Genomic DNA, 23,163 nt, shown 5'->3' on the forward strand with positions numbered 1-23,163 from the left:
CCTCCTTTTGGAAGATAAATCTTTTTTTCTTTTTTAATAGAGACATTAGCTCACCTATTTTAATTGTTAGCCTCATCAGAATCTGTGTAATCACTTTCATTTTAGAAATCTAATTGCTTGAGTCCTTTCAAGGAATCAAGTAGCAGTATGGAGGCTCACCACGTGGTGGCAGCCGAAAGCCCAGAAACCAACAGCATAAGTCCTGGATGAAGCATGTGTCCAAAAATTTATGTACAGCTGTCTTGTAGGACTGTAAGACAGTCATATTAAAAGGCTACTGGAAACATTCTATATCTTGATCTGGGTAGTGGTTACATAGGCATATACATATGTAGAAATTCATCAAGCTATATATTTAAGATCAGTGCATTTTACTATATTTATACCTCAATACAAAATTTAAGTGACTATAAATGAGAACCATTTTATATAAGCCACCTTAAAATTGGTCCTAGTGCTGAATGCAACAAAAAAATTTCAGAGGGAATACTAAGTATTAGAAATTTCCCTAAATAGTATGAAACTATTTTATGATAGTTGTTTTAGCTTATTACAATAAATTTAAAGGATCCTAAAATTGTCAATTTAAGTTAAGACTGCGCCATCAACAAGAAAACAGTAGCATGGGTGGATAAATCATGGGCATAATCACATTTGAAACACTATAGAGCAATGAGAATTAAGGAAGCATAGCTATGTGGATAAATCTCACAAGCACAATGTTGGGTGAAAGAAACAAGTTGCAAAGATCACTGATATACACTTTTTTTAATGTTTATTTATTTTGAGAGAGAAACAGCGCACAAGCACGTGTGCATGAGTGGGGGAGGGGTATAGAGAGGGGGAAAGAGAGAATTCTAAGCGGGGTTCATGAACCATTAGATCATGACCTGCGCTGAAATCAAGAGGTGGACTCTCAACCAACTGAGCCACCCAGGTGTCTCTGATCTATACATTTTTTATTAAGCTCAAAAACAGTCAAAATATATTGTTTATAGATGTGCACATAGGTGGCAAGCCTAAAGAAACACCAGAGATTGATTATAAAAGTCAGGATAGTGGTTACCCTTGAGAGGAGGGAGGAGAATGCCAGCAGAGGAGAGGAACACAGATTACTTCTAAGGTACTGGCATTGCTCTGCCATATTTCTTAACCTGGGTGGTAATTACGCAGGAGTTTACTTTGTACTTGCTCTTTAAGTGTAAAAGAGGTAGATTAAAAAGTGAAAATCCTGGTATCCAAAGTCTGTAAAGAATGTATCAAATTTAACATCCAAAAAACAAATAACCCAGTTAAGAAACAGGTGGAAGACATGAATAGACACTTTTCCAAAGAAGATATCCAGATGGCTAACAGACACATGAAAAGATGCTCCACTTCACTCATCATCAGGGAAACACAAATCAAAACCACAATGAGATCCACTTCACACCTGTCAGAATGGCCGAAATGAACAACATAGGAAACAACAGGTAATTGGTGAGGATATGGAGAAAGGGGAACCTTCTTATACTGTAGGGGGCAATGCAAACTGGTGCAGCCACTCTGGAAAACAGTATGGAGGTTCCTCAAGAAACTAAAAATAGAACTACCCTACGACCCAGCAATTGTACTACTAGGTATTTACCCAAAGGATACAAAAATACATATAAAAAGGGTTACATGCACCCCAATGTTTATAGCAGCACTATCAACAATAGCCAAACTATGGAGAGAGCCCAAATGTCCCTCAGCTGATGAATGGATAAAGAAGATGTGGTATATATGCAATGGAATATTACTCAGCCATCAAAAAGAGTGAAATCTTGCCATTTGCAATGATGTGGATGGAGCTAGGATGTATTATGCTAAGCAAAATGCATCAATCAGAGAAAGACAAATATCATGTGATTTCACTCATATGTGGAATTTAAGAAACAAAACAGATGAACATAGGGGAAGGGGGAGAAAAGAGAAGAGAGGGAAACAAACCACAAGAGACTCTTTTTTGTTTATTTATTTATTTTGAGAGAGACAGAGACAGTGCTAGTAGGGGAGGGACAGAGAGAGAGAGAGAGAGAGACAGACAGACAGACAGACAGACAGACAGACAGACAAAGAGAGAATCCCAACCAGGCTCCACACTGTCAGTGAAGAGCCCGATGCAGGACTCGACCCTACGAAACTGTAAGATCATGACCTGAGCTGAAACCAAGAGTCCAATGCTTAACCGACTCAGCCACCCAGGTGTCCCATGAGACTCTTAATGATAGAGAACAAACTGAGGACCGATAAAGGGATGTGGGTGGGAGAAGGGCTAAATGGTGATGGGTGTTAAGGAGTGCACTTATTGTGATGAGCACTGGGTGTTGTATGTAAGTGATGAATTACTGAATTCTACTCCTGAAACCAATGTTGCACTGTATGTTAACTGAAATCCAAATTTAAAAAAAGGGGGGAAAAGTGAAAATCCAATAATCAGTATTTTATAGTGCAGGAAGCCCAGCAGTTTACCCTTTAGCAAACTGGAAGTAATCACAGGCACCTTTTATTATGTGTGGGGTTGCCAGATTTAGCAAAAAAAAACAAGAAACTACAGCAAATAAAAATAAGAAACTATAGCCATAAAAATACAGGATGCTTAGATAAGTGTGAATTTCTGATAATGAATAATTTTTTAGTATAAGTTATCCCCACTTTTGGTCCCATGCAATATCTGGGACATACTCATGCTGAAAAATAATTCATTGTTTATCTGAAATTACATGTAACTGAGTATCCTGTATTTTGTCTGGCAGACCTAATTATGTGGCAAATTGCACAGGCAGAAGCAGTTCTCAGTGGCCCAGTGAGTGGAGGTCAGAGGAAGGGAAGAGGAGGAAGAAGTAGTTTTTTTAATTAATTAAGCAATTATTTATTTATTTATTTTTATTTTTTAGAAGTCTTAAACTAGCCTGACCCTAAACTCCTATTTAAAGAACAGAGTAATTAAATTTGATGAGTTTACCCATTATTGCAATAGTTCAGGTAATGAATCCACATGATGTGTCAAATAATTTCTATCAACAAAAAACAGTATCAGCAAATGTTTAAAAGAGCCATCAGTGTTTTTCTTAGAAATTGTTTATCTCTCACTGCATCAGTCTTTCTTCTGATAACTTTAGATAAAGATATTGTGAAAGATGCCTGATGCTGATTCTGTGGCTGTTTTTCTAGTTAATAGTCAATGATTAGGAGTGAAGTTGCAAGGTAGGTTGTTTTGTTTTCAATGTTTGTTGTTTGTTTGCTTTGAGACAGAGAGAGAGAGAGCATGTGTGAGGGGAGGGAGAAGCAGAGAGAGAGGACAGAGAGCAGGCTTTTTGCTATCAGCGTGGAGCCTGATGTGGGGATACCACAAACCATGAGATCATGACCTGAGCCAAAATCAAGACGCTTAACCTGACTGAGCCACCCAGGCGCCCCTGTTTTGTTTTGTTTTTATTCTACAAATATTGTAACAGCTTCCCACGTGCCAGGAAACCATCTTAGACTCAAAGAATGGAATAATGAATGACACAGATATAGTCCCTTCCTATGAAGCTCAAAGTCTAGGTCCTACGGGATGGCAGATAGATGATCGATAGGTAGATAGATAGATAGATAGATAGATAGATAGATAGCTTATATGCACTTGGTAAAACTTTATCCATCAATAGTGGATATCTGCTGTTTGCTGCCCAGCATTCCTCTTTATTAGGGGAAATCATCCAGATCCCATTCTATCTTATATGGTTTGGGTAGAATTGACCCCAAGCCAATTGCCATGAATGACAATGCTTGATTCAAGGATGGGCATATAATCCAATTAGAATTGACGATCCTTAAAATCCTGTAAGTAAAGGTTTCTGGAAAAGAGAAGCATTCACTCTTGCCTTTGCTAACAGCCACCATGTTGCTAACTTTAGGGGAGCCATCCAGATGATTAGGCCATCAGGTATACATTCCCAGAGGGCAGTATTCACATGCACAAAAGATGAAGTCAACACCAGAAAAACCATCGTGGTGCATTGTGGAGCCTTGATTCAAGATAGGCCTGAAACTCCCCACAGATTTTTCAGTTAGATGTAGCCAGTAAATTCATTCACTTCTTAGGACAGTTTGAGTTTCTGTTCCGTCATTTGTCGCAACTAGTCCTTAACTGATGCAGTGAAAGACTAAGAGGAAATAAAGGTTTCTTTCCCATTCCCAACCTCCAGTATCACCCCCTAGAGATAATTGCTGTTATATATCTTTCAGACATTTGTTTGCACATATACGTATAATGTATGCCTTTTAATGCAAGTAGGATTTTATTGTACATAGGGTTCCACCACATGGTTTTTGTAAACCTATGTTGTATTGTGGACATCTTCATTTGTCGATGTATAATATTCTGCAAGTTGGATGTATCATCAGTTTAATCTATCTTCCACTGGTGGAAATTTATTTTTTTCCTCAATTTATGTGTGTATATATATATATATATATATATACACACACACACACACACACACATATATATATATATATATATATATACTTATACACACACATACATACACACACACACATATATAAAGCTTTGTGCATATATGTAACTGTGTCCAAGGAAAAATCCTAGGAATGAAATTGTTCTTCTAAAGAGAATGTACATTTAAAAATTTTCCCCTCAGAATGATTATACCAATTCATACTTTTCTCAGAAACACCTGAGAATGTTTCTCCTCATCATTGCTAACAGTATTTTGTCAAATTTAAGACATTCTGCCAGTATGATAGTGAAAAGTAGTATTGTTTTCTTGATTTGCATTTATTCCATGAGTATATACATATAGAGATCCATACATTTTTAGGCTCTTTTATGCATTTGTTAACTATCGTCCTATAAATTCCCCATTTCACATCCTTTTTCTGTTTTTTTTTTTATTTGAGTCATTTGTTTACCTCATTGATTTGTTTTATATATTAAGAAAATAGATCCTTTTATCATAGGTGTTTTAAATTAAAATTTTCTTTAATGTTTATTTATTTTTTGAGAGAGATAGAGTGTGAATGAGGGAGGTGCCAAGAGAGAGGGAGACACAGAATCTGAAGCAGGCTCCAGGCTTTGAGCTGTCAGCACAGAGCCCGACACAGGGCTTGAACTCATGAGCTGTGAGATCATGACCTAAGCCAACGGCCGCTTAACTGACGGAGCCACCCAGGCACCCCATCATACATGTTTTAAATATATTTTTCCCAAGATTGTTGTTTGTGCTTTAACATTACCTTATTTCTTTACTTCTTTTTTTTTTTTCTTAAGTATAACATTTCAAGCATACAGGAAACAGGAAAGAATTATATAATGGAGTACCTACGTGCCCACTATCCTGTTTTAAAATGTTACCATTTTGCAATATTTGCCCCACCTTTTTTTTTCTTTAAAAAAATAAAATGTTACAGATTAATTGAAGCTTCTTTTATATTTCCACTGATCTGGTTCCTGTCCATCTCTCTCCAGAGATAATCACTGCCCCGAAGGCAACATGCATGTTTTTGGAGACTATATATCTTAAAAAACCCCTTGCATGCACCAAAGGTTTAAATATTTTCTTGTCTCTCAGAAAAAAAAAAGACAGCAATAACAATTGATTGTTAATAGTTGTTCTCAAGTGTTACTAGAATTTGCAGACATCTTTCTAAGAGACATTAATTTCACATTATTGCAATAAGAAGGCTTGCAAAGATCCCATGAGCAGCTGTTCACAAACTGTGCCAGCCTTCTGATTAATGTTGCTAATAAAACAGAGAAGAATCTGCCCATCAAAGTCGCCTCAAATGAGGTCACTGAGTTATGACAGGATATATTTACTATAATTTATTTTTACCCCAGAAGAGGTTATTTTTAAAAAGGCTGTAATCCCTCTTTCTGCTCATTTTGGAACAGACATTAGTTGGGGTCAAAGCCCTTGTGTCTGTTTCCATAAAAGGTGAGCTTGTGGGGGTTGGGTGTGTTCAGATCTGCTTGGACATATGAAAAATGAAGAAATTTCATAAGTGGAGTGATGAAATCAATATGGTTTTGTTTGAACATTGTTGCAGAAAGAATTAAAAGACACTTTAAAAATCTTTGAATAACCTCTAGTCTTTTGATATTCTGAAACATATCTTCATTGCTTATTTTTAAAAGAATCCAAGTTAAACTTAGCCTAAACAAGGGAGTCACCTATGATTTTGACAAGCACTTTAAACAGTATACTTCTGGGGCACCTGGGTAGCTCAGTCAGTTAAACGGCCGACTCTTGATTTCAGCTCAGGTCATGATCTCACAGTTCATGGTTTCAAGCCCTACTTTGGGATTCTCTCTCTCTGCCCCCTCCCCCACTCATGCTCATTCTCTCTCTCTCAAAATAATTTTGTAAAATTGTAAGGTTTATATCAATTGCATGATGCTGTGCATATCATTCTGCAATTTGCCATGGTTGTTCCATGATGACTTCCAAATTTATCCATGATGATACATATAGATTGAATTTTTCATTTTAACTACTGAATTCTATTCCCTTTCATGAATTTATCTCTCTATTTTATAATTTTTTTAATGGTTTATTTATTTTTGAGAGAGACAGAGTGCAAGTAGGGGAGGGGCAGAGAGAGAGGGAGACACAGAATCTGAAGCAGGCTCCAGGCTTTGAGCTGTCAGCAAAGAGCCCAGTGTGGGGCTTGAACCCATGAACTGTGAGATCATGACCTGAGCCAAAGTGGGACACTTAAGCAACTGAGCCACCCAGGCGTCCCGTCTATTTTAAAATCAATGAACATGTAGATTATTCCGTTTTTCTTCTAGTAAAAATAATGCTGCATTTGAACATATCTCCTTGTGCACATGGCTGAGAATTTCTCTAGTGTATCTAAGAGGGACCCTGCTGGGCTCTGAGTCCTGCATACCTCCTAATTGAATATTGCCAAATTTCTCTTCAGAATGGTTGTATCATATAGTTTATACTTTTCCCAGCAGTAAATGAAGGTTCCTCTCATGAGGACTCTCATATGCTTTCTGTCTCTGGCATTTTTGTTTTAGAGTTGTACGAATTTGATAATAGTCTAATTTATCAAACACGTAGGCCTTATGACCTATGTGGTGTGTGTGTATGTTGTCATGTTTAGAGGGTTTTTTTGTTATGTTTAGTTTGGCAGTAAAGGGTTATTGCAAATACCGTTTTGCTGTTAATTGTGTCTCCCAATGATGAAACTGAAAAAGAATAGTGCTAATAGTCCAGAAATCTGGTAATCCTGCAGCATGATTCTATCTGGATTATACAACTTTGCCTGGCTAACAGTAAAGTTATGTAAATTCAGAAAATTGTGATTGGGAAACTGTGCTAACCACTGTTCATTGAGAGGTTTTTGCTCACTGCACAGAGCTGAGTTATGTAATGCAGTATTATTAACTGTATCAGGTCCTGGGTGAATAGTTAATCTGGAGGGTTCCTGGACTAATGTTTCTTTTCCCCAATCTTCCGTGTCCTACTTCTTCTGAATAGTGTTCACTTTCTCTTCCTTACGATCAAATCTTAAAGTTTCAGGAAAGTCCTAGATGTAACAAAGTTCAGGCTAAAAATTTTTGCTGTGTAAGCTTATCCGGGGCATTAAACTTTCTTATACCATCCTAGCTAAAAATAAACTAAAACTCCAAACCAGGAGGATAACCAGATGTGACATCTGCTGAGCCGTCCTGTATAAATAAGCAATAAATTACAGAGTGAACAAGAAATTTGGCAGGTGTGGTAAATCGGGAATGGCTTTTTGACATAAACTGATATTTTTACTTCTGGAACAATCAGAAGCATTTTCTTATTTTACACATTCAGTCTTTTTAAAATAAAACATATTGTTTCATAACAGTATAAAATCTAACAACAGTTTATGATACTATCTCTGGGTGGGTGGGGACTTTTTTCTTTCACCATCTAAATGTCCCTAAATGGAGAATTCTTGCCTCAAGATGTACATTCTACCAAATTATATGCGAAAAATTTTTGAAAAGAGCCCAACTAGTTTAAGAAAGTTTACCTTCTGCATAAGCAAAGTTATTTTGTTTTTAATACTTCATGGTTTTTAGAGGGTGGTCAAGTTTATCCCCTTTGGCCCACACCTGGGTTTTTAATAAGAGTTTAAAGAAAACAAATAAGTCCTCACTCAAGACACATGGAAAGACATCCCTAGTTTACATAGCCTTCTCAGACTCTTATGGTGAAGTATTCATAGTCCTATTCTCTCCACAGTAAACTCCAAGGTGCTCTTGGAGACAATTGTGTTGCAATATCTCCCACTAATTGTTACCTTTGGTTATTTAATTATTGGAGCTCACTGTTTCATAAATCTGTGCCTGCCATTCACCTTCCATCTGACTCCCTGATTCCTGACTCCTACCTTCTAGGTCAGCTCTCAGGTGAAGTGGGTAGATCAGACCCAAAGACAGAAATGGCTGCTGCTTTCGATGACAGAGATGCTGGGTTTAGAGCAGCTGCTTGGGAAGCAGGGATTTGTTCTGAGCAAGAAGGCCAAAGTTTCTCAAGGCCACTACTGTCACAGCCTGGGAATAACATTCTATGGGGCATGTAGTTGGTTTCAAGATTGATTTTAAAACTCTTTTTTTCTGAATGTTCAGACTCCATCATTAATAGCTGTTAACAGACATTGTCTTTTGTCCCCTTTATTGCATTCTTACAGAAGTAGTCATTCTAAAGAGAGAGCGTGAGAGAAAGAGAGAGAGGGGGAGCACAGCATGAGTGGTGGAGAGGCAGAGAGAGAGAGAGAATCCCAGCAGGCTCCACACTGTCAGCTCATGGAACCCAACACAGGGCTTGATCTCACGAACCGTGAGATCATGACCTAAGCCAAAATCAAGAGTTGGATGCTTAACCAACTGAGCCACCCAGACCCCTAAAAATCTTTGTAGAGGAGATGCAGTTACCTGTAGTTATTCATTCAGTTGCTAAGTGACTACTACCATAAAATACTGCTTTGTGAGTAATAAAGCCTAGACCAAAGATCTAGATATGAAGAGCAATTAGTATATTAAGGTCTCTTGTTTGTAGTTCCTACTAGATGCTAAATGGTTAATTTATTAGCTTAAGAAAGATGCTTCACTGCATTATAACTGTCAAGGAGTGAAAATATTGGGGCGCCTGGGTGGCTCAGTCGGTTGAGTGTCCGACTTCAGCTCAGGTCACGATCTCATGGTTCGTGAGTTCGAGCCCCGCGTCAGGCTCTGGGCTGATGGCTCAGAGCCTGAAGCCTGCTTCCGATTCTGTGTCTCCCTCTCTCTCTGCCCCTCCCCCATTCATGCTCTGTCTCTCTCTGTCTCAAAAATAAATAAACATTAAAAAAAAAAAAAGGAGTGAAAATATTGGCTAGAAGCATTGGCTGAAGCTATGTGCCTGCCGTGAAGTCTTCTATATATGAAGTATAAATATCACATCATATATCATATCATATCATATCATATCATATCATATCATATCGGCATAAGGCCCTTTAGGAAGTCATTAGGGATCAAAGAAAAAAACCACTTAATACAACAACATATGTATTAAGATACAAGTTAATTACTTGTCCCTGTTTCCGATGTTACCACGAGTAATTTTTCTTCTCAGTGCATATTAACTATATTTTGAAGGAAAAGGTGTGTAACATAACCTTTGAGTCCCGAGAAGAGCAATTTCAGTCAATACATTCAATGTCTTAAGCTGCTTGCATTATCATCTTCAGTGATAATACAGAAAAAAGTTGATACAGCCTCTCTTTCACAGCTGGAACTTATAAATCAATCCTGTTCAGGAGTATGCATCTCTCCACACTCACTAATAAACTTACAGCAGCTCATGCTTGGTATTAATCTCTTCCTAATTAGAGAAGCACACGTTACAAATTTATCATTCTGAAGGAGAGCAAAAGTGTTTAATCTGTTTCTCTGATCCTTTCTGCTTTACTGTCCATTAAGCAACGCATGTTGATTATACAGCTTGTTATCCAGAATAAGGACGGGGTGATAGAATAACATGGGATTTGGAGGAACATGGATTTGAGTCTGGGCCTGTAAGTAGCTGTGTAACTTCTGGTACTTTACCTAACCTCTCTGAGCCTCGCATTCTTCATCTGTAAATAGAACCATTCCAGTTACCTCACGAGGGCGTTGTGATGATTAAATGAGTGATACGTGGGACAAGCACCACAAAAATGTCCTTTAAAACCTTTTATTTATTAAAAATTTCAAGCGTATTCAAAGATTGAGAGAAAAGGTAGGTAGGACCCTCATTACCTACCACTCAGCATCAGCAATCATCCACTTGTGGTCAATTCTGCTCATCTATACTCCACTTGGTGTCCCCCACCCCCAAAAGCAATAGTGAAATTCCAGGTATCAATATTATTTCCATCCTTAAATATTTAAGTACATATCTCTAAAATGTAATTTTTAAAAAGTTTTTTATAACTTCCCTGTTCGATATGGCAGCCACTGGCCACATGTGACTAAGTTTAAACATAAATTCATTACAAGTAAATAAAATAAAAAATTCATTTCCTCAGTTGCAAATAGCCACACGGAGAGTGCAGATATAGAACCTTTCCACCACTGTACCCAGTATTATGGACAGTATTGATCTACAAGTCTCTTTCCCCTCTGTTTTATTCTTTGAAATTTAATTGTTGGGAAAAAAACCAAGTCATTTGTCTTATAGAATGTCCCACACTCTGGATTTTTTAAAATTGAATTTCCATGGTGTCATTTAACATGTTCCATGGTGCTCTGTATATAATTGATGGTTAGAGCTAGTGACTGAAAAGCTGTTCACCTGTTTTGTGAGCTCGAGTTCCACTGGATGACCTTGAGCACATAATTTGACCTATGTGACTATCAGTTCTCTCATATATAAAATGGGAACAGGAGCAGTACTTATACCTTAGGGCTCTTGTGAAGATTAAATAAGATAATTAATATAAAGTGCTCAGGCTGGTGCATGGCACATAGTGTGGATTAAATATATATTATTTATTACTTATGTTATTCTACTTGTATATGAATCAGTGATTCTCAAATATTGGTTCCAATATGGTCCAAAGAAAAGCTGTATTAGTAACAAGTTCTTGATGATTCTCATGAAGTTGTGGTTTTAAGAAACTGATGGCTTTGTGCTATGTCAACTTGACTAGGCTGAACTTCGGTCCCAAGAATTTTCTTTCTAGTATGCTTCCTGTTAGAGGGGATGACAAGTGATCCCCTCTTGCCAGAATTGGAGAAGGGAAGGGAGGCAGCAGCCACTTTGTAGCATACAAACATCTTCTCCCACTTATTCAATCAAACATAATTTAGGTGCTATTATGAAGAGATTTTTGTAGTTGTAATTAAAATCCCTAATTAGTTGACCTTAAATTAATCAAAAGGGAGACTGTCCTGGGTAGCCCTGACTTAAATTAATTGGAAGGTTGTTATAAGAAGGCTTAGTCCGGGGCACCTGGGTAGCTCAGTCAGTTGAGTGTGTGACTTCAGCTCAGGTCATGATAGCACAATTTGTGAGCTCGAGCCCCGCGTCAGACTCTGGGCTGACAGCTCAGAGCCTGGAACCTGCTTGGGATTCTGTGTCTCCCTCTCTCTCTGCCCCTCCCCTGCTCATTTTCTCTCTCTCTCAAAAATAAACATTAAAAAAAAAAAGAGGGCTTAGTCCAGGCTCAGTCGGCTTCACTGGTGAATTCTATCAAACATTTAAAGACAAATTAATACTGTTTTTGCACAAGGTCTTCTAAAATATGGAAGAGGAGGGAACACTTTGCAACTTATTCTATAAGGCCAGTGTTAGCATGCCAAAAACAAAGACATCACAAGAAAGTTAGAAAACAATATATCTAATGAATATAGATATAAAAGTTCTAACAAAATACTAACATACTCAATCTAGCAACGTAAAAAAAGAATTATACACTATGACCAAGAGAGCTTTCTCCCAGAAATGCAAGGTTGGTTTAATACATGAAATGCACATATTAATAGAATAAAGGGCCAAACCACATAATTATTTTCATAAATGCAGGAAAAGCATTTGATAGAATTCACTGATTTATCATAAAAGCAACCAATAAACCAGGAATAGAAAGGAACTTCCTCAACCTAGTAGAGGACATCTACAGAAAACTTTCTCTGGGGAACTCACACTTTCCTTTGTTCTTCCATTTGAAATATTATACTTATACCTGGTTCTTTGTGGGGAGGTCTGGGATAGCCCAGTGTCTGGGTCTGACAGGTGAGACTATCTTCTAAGTGGGCTTCAGTTTTTTTTTTTTTTTTAATTTTTTTTTCAACGTTTTTTATTTTATTTTTGGGACAGAGAGAGACAGAGCATGAACGGGGGAGGGGCAGAGAGAGAGGGAGACACAGAATCGGAAACAGGCTCCAGGCTCCGAGCCATCAGCCCAGAGCCTGACGCGGGGCTCGAACTCACGGACCGCGAGATCGTGACCTGGCTGAAGTCGGACGCTTAACCGACTGCGCCACCCAGGCGCCCCAGTGGGCTTCAGTTTTAAGAAGTCCTCTTGCTCACAGCTATATGCCATATTATCTACTGTAGTCTTTATTAATAATAAAGGTGATACTTCTCTGGGCACCTGGCTGGCTCAGTTGGTGGCAAGTGAGACTCTTGATCTCGGGGTTGTGAGTTCAAGTCCCATATTGAGCATAGAGTTTATTTATATAAACAAACAAACAAACAAACAAACACATTTTTTTTTTTTTTCAACGTTTATTTATTTTTGGGACAGAGAGACAGAGCATGAACGGGGGAGGGACAGAGAGAGAGGGAGACACAGAATCGGAAACAGGCTCCAGGCTCTGAGCCATCAGCCCAGAGCCTGACGCGGGGCTCGAACTCACGGACCGTGAGATCGTGACCTGGCTGAAGTCGGACGCTTAACCGACTGCGCCACCCAGGCGCCCCCAAACACATTTTTTAAAAAGGTGATGCTTTGATTCCTGTCAGTCCCTAATACTTTATACTCTGTATTCTCAGTTGATTCAGAATCAGGGCATGAGAGACAGATGATGGTTGTTGGCCGCCTCAAAGACTCCAGCATGAGGCAATAGAAGGAATAATTTTAAAAAGTTTTAGACATGCACAATAGTAATCCCTATAGTAATGATTAGAATCCTAGACTTATTTCAAAAGTTGGAAAGACTGCTAGAGATCATTTTGCAGCTAGCTTCTAACCCCTGGAGATTAAGTAATGTGTACAAGACTATCCAGTCATCTAGTAACATATCAGAACTAGAATCCAAATTTTCTTTCAGCCTGCCACACTTTCCACCACACCCTGTTGCTTCCTTAATATGCTGAGATAAAAAATGTTTTATCATCTGCTTCTCTGAAGATTAGAATTTTGTCATTGCTGCTATAGATAAAGAAATAAATGCAATTATGTTAAATAATTTCCCTGTAGTAATAGGGCTTATCAGAGGTAGCACTGGAAATGAAAAATACTACTCTAATTTTAGTTCAAGGCTGTGCTGATGAGATCATTTTTTTTTTTCTGTCAAAATGCCAAACTGAAATAAATGGGAGAGTGGTACATAGTGGAAACACAATCGCTGTGGCAGGGTCTTTAGTTCATATGTTAATTCAACTGATGATCTCTGGTTCCTTTCCTAGCATGATGTCATGGTATGTTATGGTATTAAAATTTCCTCCTGAAAGAATAGAAGGAAATAAGTAGAATGGGGTGTTAACTGCCTAACTCTAAAACCTGTGATTTTAATTAACCATGATGTTTACTGCCTCTCCAAATCTGTAAGGTGCACAGGCAAATGTTTAGACAATAAAATGAAAGTTGAGGTGAATTTCTAAGTGCAATTAATTTATGTTATTCATAAAAATAATAGAACTTAGTACTTGGCTATTACAGCTCTCTTTAAGTAATGTCCCTGCAGATCTATTGGTGGAAATGCAGTAATGTTAAAAATCCACGTTAAACCACCAAGGTAACAGCAGATGCTCTTTGTTAGTCAGGCCATTACTGTTTGATTTTCTACAAAATCTACAAATGAATTTGACTTTGATTTGCTACAAAGAGATCTTTAATCTTACCTGATTTCCATGCTGAGAAGTCATTCATTCATCAAGTAGTTCTTGAGTATCTTCTGTGTCTCAGGCATTGTTATAGGCACTGCGGGTAGAGTTATAAATAGAACTCTAGTGCATGATCTCATTGAGCAGAGGGTATTATAAAATTTTTTAAAATTTATTTATTTTTGAAGGAGAGAGAAACAGAGAGCGAGCAGGGGAGAGGCAGAGAGAGACAGGGGAAGGTGAGGAGGGGAGACACAGAATCTGAAGCAGGCTCCAGGCTCTGAGCTGTCAGCACAGAGCCCAACGCGGGACTCAGACCCACAAACCACGAGATTGTGACCTGAGCCCAAGTCAGACGCTTAACCGACTGAACCACCCAGGCACCTCTGGGCAGAGGATATTATAAAGCAATAAACAAAATAACATCCCTTATTTGCTGCTGTTAGAGATAGGCGTAACTCTACTCAATAAAAACAATGGTCAAATAAGTTTGGGAAATAATGTAACTGTAGTCTCTTCTTAGTGCTTGAAATTATACAAACTTATTAAAGTCCCAAAGGTATTAGACATAAAAGCATCTGTTTAACTCTATTTCTCTGACTTATTTGACCATTTAAACTTTTTTTTTCATTTTTGAGAAAGCACTTATTAACTTCTTGTGGAATTAATATTCCAAAGAAACCAGTGTTAGAAAATACCAAACTGTAAGAGCTCTTTGTGTTGTTTTGGTTTTATAAATGTTCTATGATTCTCTTATCAGTTGTAGTTCTTATTTTTTTAAGTTATTTATTTATTATTTATTTTTGAGAAAGAGAGTGAGCAGGGGAAGAGCAGAGAGGGAGAATCTCAAGCAGGCTCTGTGCTGACAGTGCAGTGGCAGGGGCAGGGGGTGGTTAGAACTCATGAAACTGTGAAATTGTGACCGGAGCCAAAATCAAGAGTCGGACGCTCAACTGACTGAGCCACCCAGGCACCCCGTTACTTCTCATTTTATATGGTTACATTTTGGAAGGCATAAATGGACCTGCACTAGCTCAAATACATAATAGTAATAATCAACTATATTATAATAAGAGTCAATATATTGCACATACTTTTTTCTCACCATTTCCAGGTTGATTTATCTCTCTAAACCACTATAACTTTTTGAAACTTTTAAATTATAAAATAAATAGAAGCATATAGAAACAGAAAAGAAAACATAGACCTTAGTGAATACTGTGGAATATCCTTGTAGCCACAACCCATGTCAAGAAACAACTTTCCCAGTCATCTCAGAAGCCTCCCCCGCCCCCCACATGCTCTATACAATTCATAGCCATTCCTCTTCCTCCAAAATGACTACTGTCAAAAAACAAACACGGGCACCTGGGTGGCTCAGTTGAGCCTCTGACTTCGGCTCAGGTCATGATCTCACGGTTCATGAGATCCACGTTGGGCTCTGTGCTGATAGCTCAGAGCCTGGAGCCTGCTTCGGATTCTGTGTCTCCCTCTCTCTTTCTCTGCCCCTCCCCCACTCATGCTGTCTCTCTCTCTCTCTCTCTCTCTCTCTCTCTCTCTCTCTCTCTGTCTCTCAAAAATAAACATTAAACCAACAAACCACTATCCTGACTCATAGCAATCACTCTCTTGCATTTCCTTACATTACAGTTTAGTCTCGCCTGTGAAAAGAAAACACCTTGTTAATTTTTACATCTCTTTTAAGCTACAGGTTCTCCTCCACCCTTTCCTTTCCTCGTACTTTGTCTGTTGTAGAACTCACTCTGACACATTTTGCTGATTGCACACTCCTGATGTAGTTTCACATGTTCCTGTGCCTTTTGTGTTTCCTAGAAATTGGCAGGTGGATCCAGAGGTTTCCTCAGGCTTAGATTTGTTTCCTTTGTGTTCTTTTTTCAGGAAGTCTGGTTTTCACTTATTCTTTTTTTCTTTTTAATGTTAGCAGCCATCGATACTCAATATTTAGATTTATTAATGGAAGCTTGCAAAAAGGTAATAATCTATCCCTACCATTTTGCTTTCATGAATTACTTTGAAAGATTGTATAATGAGATGCACCCCTTCATCTACTATTTGGTTATCCAATGAAACGGTTTATTATAGAAAAGGCAGGGAAAATGTTTGAGTTTTCTCTTTTATTTCCCCAGTAACAAATTGATTCCCTGTCATCTTTCAAAAATTAGATTTTTTAACTCTTATAATGAACTCATGGACTTAAACATATTAGAGGGATTTCAATCCATTGCAATTCTTATCGTTATTGAAGCTCCAACTTTGGCTATGGGTACTCTTCAGATTGGCTCCTTGGACATGATCCTAATAGTTTTTTTTTTTTTTTATGGCTTTCTTAATAGCTAATATGTCAAGATATTCCATCTTCCTCTCCAGACCTCAATTCCTGGAATTAGCTGTTTGGCCAAGGACCCTTGATTTCTTTCAATGGGAAATATTTCAAGATGAGAATGTAGTTGCTGTTTCTAAGTCTCTTTAGTGGAAGTGTATCTATCTATCTATCATAGATATTTATATATATTTATATTATTTACATATAGAGATATGTATATAAATATATAGATATATATATTACCTGATGAGTTCATACTAGTATTTGTATTTTTTTAAGTTTACTTATTTATTTTGAGAGAGAGAGAGAGAGAGAGACAGAGTGCATGAGCAGGGGAGGGGCAGAGAGAGAGGGAGAGACAGAGAATCCCAAGCAGGCACTGTCAACACAGAGCCCGATACAGGGCTCAAACCCATGAACCATGAGTTCATGACCTGAGCCGAAGTTAAGAGCTGGACACTTAAACAGCTAACCTACCCAGGTGCCTCTAGTATTTCTATTTTAAATTCACAACTACAATGTTTTTACCTAACCTCTTTTGTGTTATATCTTTATCTCCTGTCTTTCACACCAAAAACCCTGTTTCTCAAGGTAACAGGGAGTGATAGAATATTCCATAATTCTATAATATTCCAGAATTACAGTACTAATACTACTACGGACTACTAATATTACTTATATCACCACCAATTAGTAAAAAAATTAAAATTTATATATGCTATCTCCATTCACCTCTCATTTTAAAAATGATTGGGGAGGGGCACCTGGGTGGCTCAGTCGGTTAAGCGGCCGACTTCGGCTCGGGTCATGATCTCGCTGTCCGTGAGTTCGAGCCCCGCGTCGGGCTCTGTGCTGACGGCTCAGAGCCTGGAACCTGTTTTGGATTCTGTGTCTCCCTCTCTCTCTGCCCCTCCCCCGTTCATGCTCTGTCTCTCTCTGTCTCAAAGGTAAATAAACATTAAAAAAAAAAAAATGGGGAATATTTGTATCAAAGTATATATGATCTACACTGTGAGGTCATCTAGCCATTAGACACTATAGTCTCCCCCCTTTTTAACTGTTATTTTGTCTTAGTTCTACAAACAACTATATATCTAATAATCACCTCCTGTCCTTATTTAATATCTCTCTGGTCATTTTGATTGTCAGAAATTCTATTTGATTTCTTAGGAAGAACACATAGGAACAGTATTTTTTGAGATTTACCAAAAATAATTTGTGTGTACCTTTTACACTTGAAAGCCAATTTTGCAGGATATAAAGTGTTTGGCTAAGGGACGCCTGGGTGACTCAGTCAGTTAAGTGACTGACTTTGGCTCAGGTCATAATCTCACAGTTCCTTTCAAGCCGCACACCAGGCTCTGTGTTGGCAGCTTAGAGCCTGGAGCCTGCTTCTGATTCCGTGTCTCCCTCTCTCTCTGCTCCTCCCCCATTCACACTCTGTCTCTCAAAAGTGAATAAACATTAAAAAAAAATTTTTTTTAATGAATAAAATGTTTGGCTAATATTTTATTTTTATGAATCTTGTAAAAACAGCCCATACTTAATTTTCTTCTGGCATAATGTGCTGCTGTTGACAGTTTGGTGACAACCTAATTATCCCTCCTTTATAAGTCACATACTCTTTTTGCCTTGTTACCAAACATTCTATTTTCTTTAAAGTCTAGTAATTTTAGTAGAATATACCTTGGCATTGGTTGTTCTGATCAATATTCTCAGATACTTAAAGTGCTATTTTGATATGGAATTTTAAGTCTTTTTTTATTTCAGAAAACTTGTCTTGAATTGAAGTATTTGTTTTGTTCTTTCTGTTGGTTTTCTTCTTTGGACTCCCTTTGTCTATATGCTGATCTTCTTTGGCTATCATCCATATTGACAACTTTTGAATCTCTTTTATTTAAAAATTATTATTATTATTTTAGTTTTAAAACTGTTCTTTTCATCTTTTGTTCCTTATAAGGCATTTTTTTTGTCGATGTGCGTATGTATGTGTGTGTGTGAGTGTGTGTTTTGCTCTTGTTTCTTCTAGTTTAGTATTTATTTCTAAAATGATTTTTTCTTTTCAAATTCTCCTTTGAGAATTATTACCTAACTTATGAATTTTTCTAATTCTGATTTATATTGTTTTCTCATGTCTTGTATTATTTCTTTATTAAAGTTAATTTTTTAATAATTTTTATAAGTTTTAAAAAAATGTTTATTTATTTATTTTGAGAGAGAGAGAGCATGAGCAGGGGAGGGACAAAGAGAGGGAGAGAGAGAATCCCAAGCAGGCTGTGCAGCACCAGCACAGAGCCCTACATGGGGCTCGAACTCAAAAACCAAAAGATCATGACCTGAGCTGAAATGAAGACTCAGATACTTAGCCCACTGAGCCACTCAGATGCCCTTAATTTTTAAATAGTGTAGTTTTTATCTGTTTCTTGAGTACATCTTTCCAGTATGCTTTTGTTTCTTTGTAGGGGTGTCATTCTACTCCTTATTCTTTCTTACTTACTTACTTACTTATTTATTTAAGAGAGTGTGTGAGCAGAAAAGAGGGAGAGGGAGAGGAAGAGAGGTCAACGACCCTGGGATCATGATAAACTCAAGAGTCAAATGCTCAAGTGACTGAGCCACCCAGGCGCCCCTCTTTTTTGTATGTATGTATATATGTATGTATGTATGTATGTATGTATGTATGTATGTATGTATGTAGTAACTTTGGGATTTGACCTTGATACCTTTCTAGTGCTTGCTCTTAAGTAAAATCAGTTTTCCTCAAATTTTAAAGTAAGCTTGGTTCAAATAGCTTTTTTTTTTTTAAAACTTGACAGTGTTTCATGTTTTTGTGTAATGTTTTAAAAAAATGACTGTTTGCTTTCTGAGATTTTCTGACCCTGTTTCCCTCAATCACTTTTTCCCCCCTCAGCCACTTTTTTAAAAAGTTTATTTATTTATTTATTTATTTAGAGTGGGGGGTGGGGAAAGGCAGAGAGAGAGGGAGAGAGAATCCCAAGCAGGCTCTGCACTGTCAGCACAGAACCTGACTCGGGGCTTAATCCCCTGAACAGTAAGATTATGGCCTGAGCCGAAATCAAGAGTCAGATGCTTATCTGACTGAGTCCCCAGGCCCCCCCTGCCAGCTACTTTTGATCTGGATCTTCTCTTTACTTCTGTGTTTTTCCTGCTCTGATCAATTTTTATTCCATAGTCAGTGGTTTCTTCTCAGAGCTATGTCCTGGAAGGGAGCTTTGGCTGGTCAGTATTGAGAATTCATAGGTGCAAGACTGTTTCTACCCCTTGGGGTCTTACCAGGGCCCCCTTGCAGTTATCTGTTATTGGAATGGGCAAAACCTGTCCCAGATTCAGTTGTCATTCTCAGATTGACCTACTGTGCTTTCTAGTAAATATCTGTTTCTTTTGGGGGTTCTTCTGTTCTCAGGTCCATCAAATAACCCATTGATACCCTCTTTTCTCTCTTGCATAAACTCTAACATCATGGCCTGTGGTTGTTAGTGATTTTCCTCCACCTGCCTATATTTTGTGGGGTTTTTTAATGTTTATTTATTTTTGAGAGTGAGAGAGACAGAGCGCGAGCAGGGGAGGGGCAGAGACAGAGGGAGACACAGAATCTGAAGTAGGCTCCAGGCCCTGAGCTGTTAGCACAGAGCCTGACATGGGGCTCAAACTCACAAACCATGAGATCATGACCTGAGCCTAAGTCAAATGCTTAACCGACTGAGCCACCCAGGTGCCCCTGTATTTTGTGGTTTGTGAGGATAACTTACCATCTTATTTTGTTGTAAATGTTATCCTATGGGTTTTTTATTTTACTTTCCAATTTCTTTGTTTATATGTAGGGATTTGAGAAGACCCAAACACTATGCTGTCACTTTTAGATGCTGACTATAACCTTCAATGGATTGAAATTTGATTAAAAAAATTTTTTTTTAATGTTTATTTATTTTTGAGAGAGAGGCAAAGTGCAAACAGGGGAGGGGCAGAGAGAGAAAGAGACACAGAATCTGAAGCAGGCCCCAGGCTCTGAGCTGTCATCACAGAGCCCGACATGGGGTTCGAACCCATGAACCATGAAATCATGACCTGAGCCAAAGTCAGACACTCAACCGACTGAGCCACCCAGGCATCCCTGAAATTTGATTATTTTTATATTATACATTATGTTTTTTCAAAACAGCTGTTCTAAAAATAATTTCAACCTTACAGAAAATTACGAGAACAATACAAAGCATTTTAGTTTACCCTTTACTCAGATTCTCTAATTGGTTGTTAACATTTTACCATATTTGTCTTATCATTTTCTTTTTCTCTCTCAATTATTTTGTATAGTATATGGTAAAACCTGGTAAAACCATTAAAATCAAGAAATTAGGGGTACCTGGATGGCTCAGCCTGTTGAGTGTCTGTCTGACTCTTGATTTTGGCTCCGTTCACGATCCCAGGGTCATAAGTTCAAGCCCCACCTCAGGCTCTACATGAGCATGGAGCCTGCTTAAGATTCTCAATCTGTCTCTCTCCCTCCCTCCCTCCCTCCCTCCCTCCCTCTCTCCCTCTGCCCCTCTTCTCTGCTTGAGTGTGTGCATGCCCTCTCTCTTTAAAATTAAAAAAAAAAAAGGAATTAAAAATGTTACAATACTACCATTCAATCCATTGGCTGCATTCAAATTTCACTAATAATATACCATATAATCACTCTTTCCTTTCTAATGCAGGATCCAATAGGAGATCATGTGTTGTATTTAGTTGTCGTATCTCTATTCTCTTTGGAGCAGTTCCTCAGTTTTTTCATGTCTTTCATGACATTGACTTTTTTTTGGAAGATAATAGGCTAATTACTTTATAGAGTATCCTCAATTTGAGTTTGTTTTATACTTATTATGATTAGATTCAGGTGATTCATCTTTTGGAAGGGATATCATGGACATGATGCTATGTTCTTCTCAATGTATCATCAAGAAGCAAATTAACAAATATTAATTTGTCCCATTTCTATCAGTGTTGACTTTCATCACTTTTTAAGATGTAAAATTCATTGTAAAATGAATAAGTACCTTGTACTTATTAATCAATAAGTTACTAATATGTATTTTGTAGAGAGCTACTTTGATAGTATGTAAACATCTTATTTCTCATTACATTTTCACTCAAAGTTTTAGTGTCCATTGTTGGTTCCTTCCTGAATCAATTATTACTGTAATGGTTGACAAATGGTGATATTCTAAGTGCATCATTTGTTCTACAGTTATTAGTTGGCATTGTACTATATGGTAAAACTTTTTGTTCTTATTCATTCATTCATTCATTCACATATATTTATGTCCAGATGGATTCATGGATTCCTGTCTTATTCAATCGGCCACAATTTGTTGCTATTCTTTTTTATTTTATGTTTAAGTTGCCTCAGATTTAGCTAATGGGAGTTCTTCAATCTGGCTCTTGACCTTCTAACATATCCTCATCATTCTTTGAGTACTCCCTTACTTTCATACTCAACAGGATGTTCCAGGAACATATTGTACTTTCCCTGTGCCAGTTCTGAATTCAACCATTTCTCCAAGGAATTTTGTATCCTTTTAGTGGAGAATGATATTCAGAAGTCACCATCTGGTTGTAAGTGTGCTCATTGCTACTAGGGGATCACTTCTTTTGGGTCTAGTTTTCTCCCTTTCCCTGTTGGTAATTGACAGTGAGAAGTCTGGCTCTCATTATCTCAATATACTTACTTCATCTGCCTATATGTAACCAATCTCCTGACCTAATTGCAGATCAAGGTATCTACCCCCATTGAGGCCACTGTGTAGTAGAAATGAGGACATGCCCAATCGGCCAGCCCCATTGCTCTTCTCATTATAACTTATGAATTATATCATACAATTCAGATGAGATAGTTTTTTTCTTAACACATTCCTATTCTTTATGCAAAAAAGAGTATATATGAAATTTGAGGCTCCATGTATATAATTTATTGTAATTTTAAAAAATCAATTTTACTCTAGAAATTAATGCCATAAATATTATAACTGAAATTTTTATGTGAAATTTCTATCTTTGTGAGTTTGTTGTGGCACAATGTTCTCATTTGCTCAGCTGCTTTCTGAATGCACATCTAACAATTTGATAAGAGACCTGCCTAGCAGGGGAAAAGAAATAGTAAGAATTTTTAAAAATTCAATTAACCACAAAAATCAGTTATTGTGTTAAAAAAGTGATCTTAAAAAGCTAGCAAAAGTCTCACATCTCATTTTTAACTCAATAAATGTGTTTCTACAATACTAACCATGTTATTGTAAGCTTTGTTATAATTAATAAGTTTTATCTGAATGAGCGTTATTACTCATGAAGCACTTAACTATTATCTCAGTTCATCTTTTTTCAGCTCTTCGAAGTAGTTGATATCATCTCCATTGCACAGATAAGATTGCAGGCTTATCAAGGTTATGCAACTTGTTGATGATTGTCCAACTATTAGATGGCAAAAATGGGGTGTAAACACAGTTATTTTAGTGCACAATCTATTGTTTCCTTTTCACCATTTCACTCCTCTGAGTTGGGAGTTTTTCCCTCATCTCACCCCTGTCCTATTTGCCAGATTACACATGGATAACTGCTTTCCCAAATAATTTATTAGCCATGTAACCTGAGTTACATAATGTAACAACTGAATGACTGATCATGTAACCTGAATGACTGATCATTCAGTCAACTCTTAACAGATCTCATTTC

At 37.5% G+C, this 23,163-nt stretch overlaps 2 long non-coding RNA genes and 1 other non-coding gene across 3 annotated transcripts in view; 1 reads left to right on the forward strand and 2 right to left on the reverse strand.

Annotated features, from left to right (window-relative positions):
- Positions 1–23,163, forward strand: part of LOC131517250 (uncharacterized) — a 47,647-nt gene that overhangs the window by 19,864 nt on the left and 4,620 nt on the right. The gene's annotated exons all lie outside the window — the stretch shown is intronic.
- Positions 1–23,163, reverse strand: part of LOC131517249 (uncharacterized) — a 58,777-nt gene that overhangs the window by 7,757 nt on the left and 27,857 nt on the right. The window contains exon 3 of the long non-coding RNA XR_009264474.1: positions 14,112–14,190. This is a non-coding gene — a long non-coding RNA (uncharacterized LOC131517249). The remainder of the gene's footprint in view (positions 1–14,111; positions 14,191–23,163) is intronic.
- TRNAQ-UUG (transfer RNA glutamine (anticodon UUG)) lies at positions 20,481–20,565 on the reverse strand. Its single transcript has one exon. It is a non-coding gene; the product is annotated as a tRNA-Gln (tRNA).

The sequence above is a fragment of the Neofelis nebulosa genome, chromosome 7 (assembly GCF_028018385.1).
Source record: "Neofelis nebulosa isolate mNeoNeb1 chromosome 7, mNeoNeb1.pri, whole genome shotgun sequence".
Taxonomy (NCBI): domain Eukaryota; kingdom Metazoa; phylum Chordata; class Mammalia; order Carnivora; family Felidae; genus Neofelis; species Neofelis nebulosa.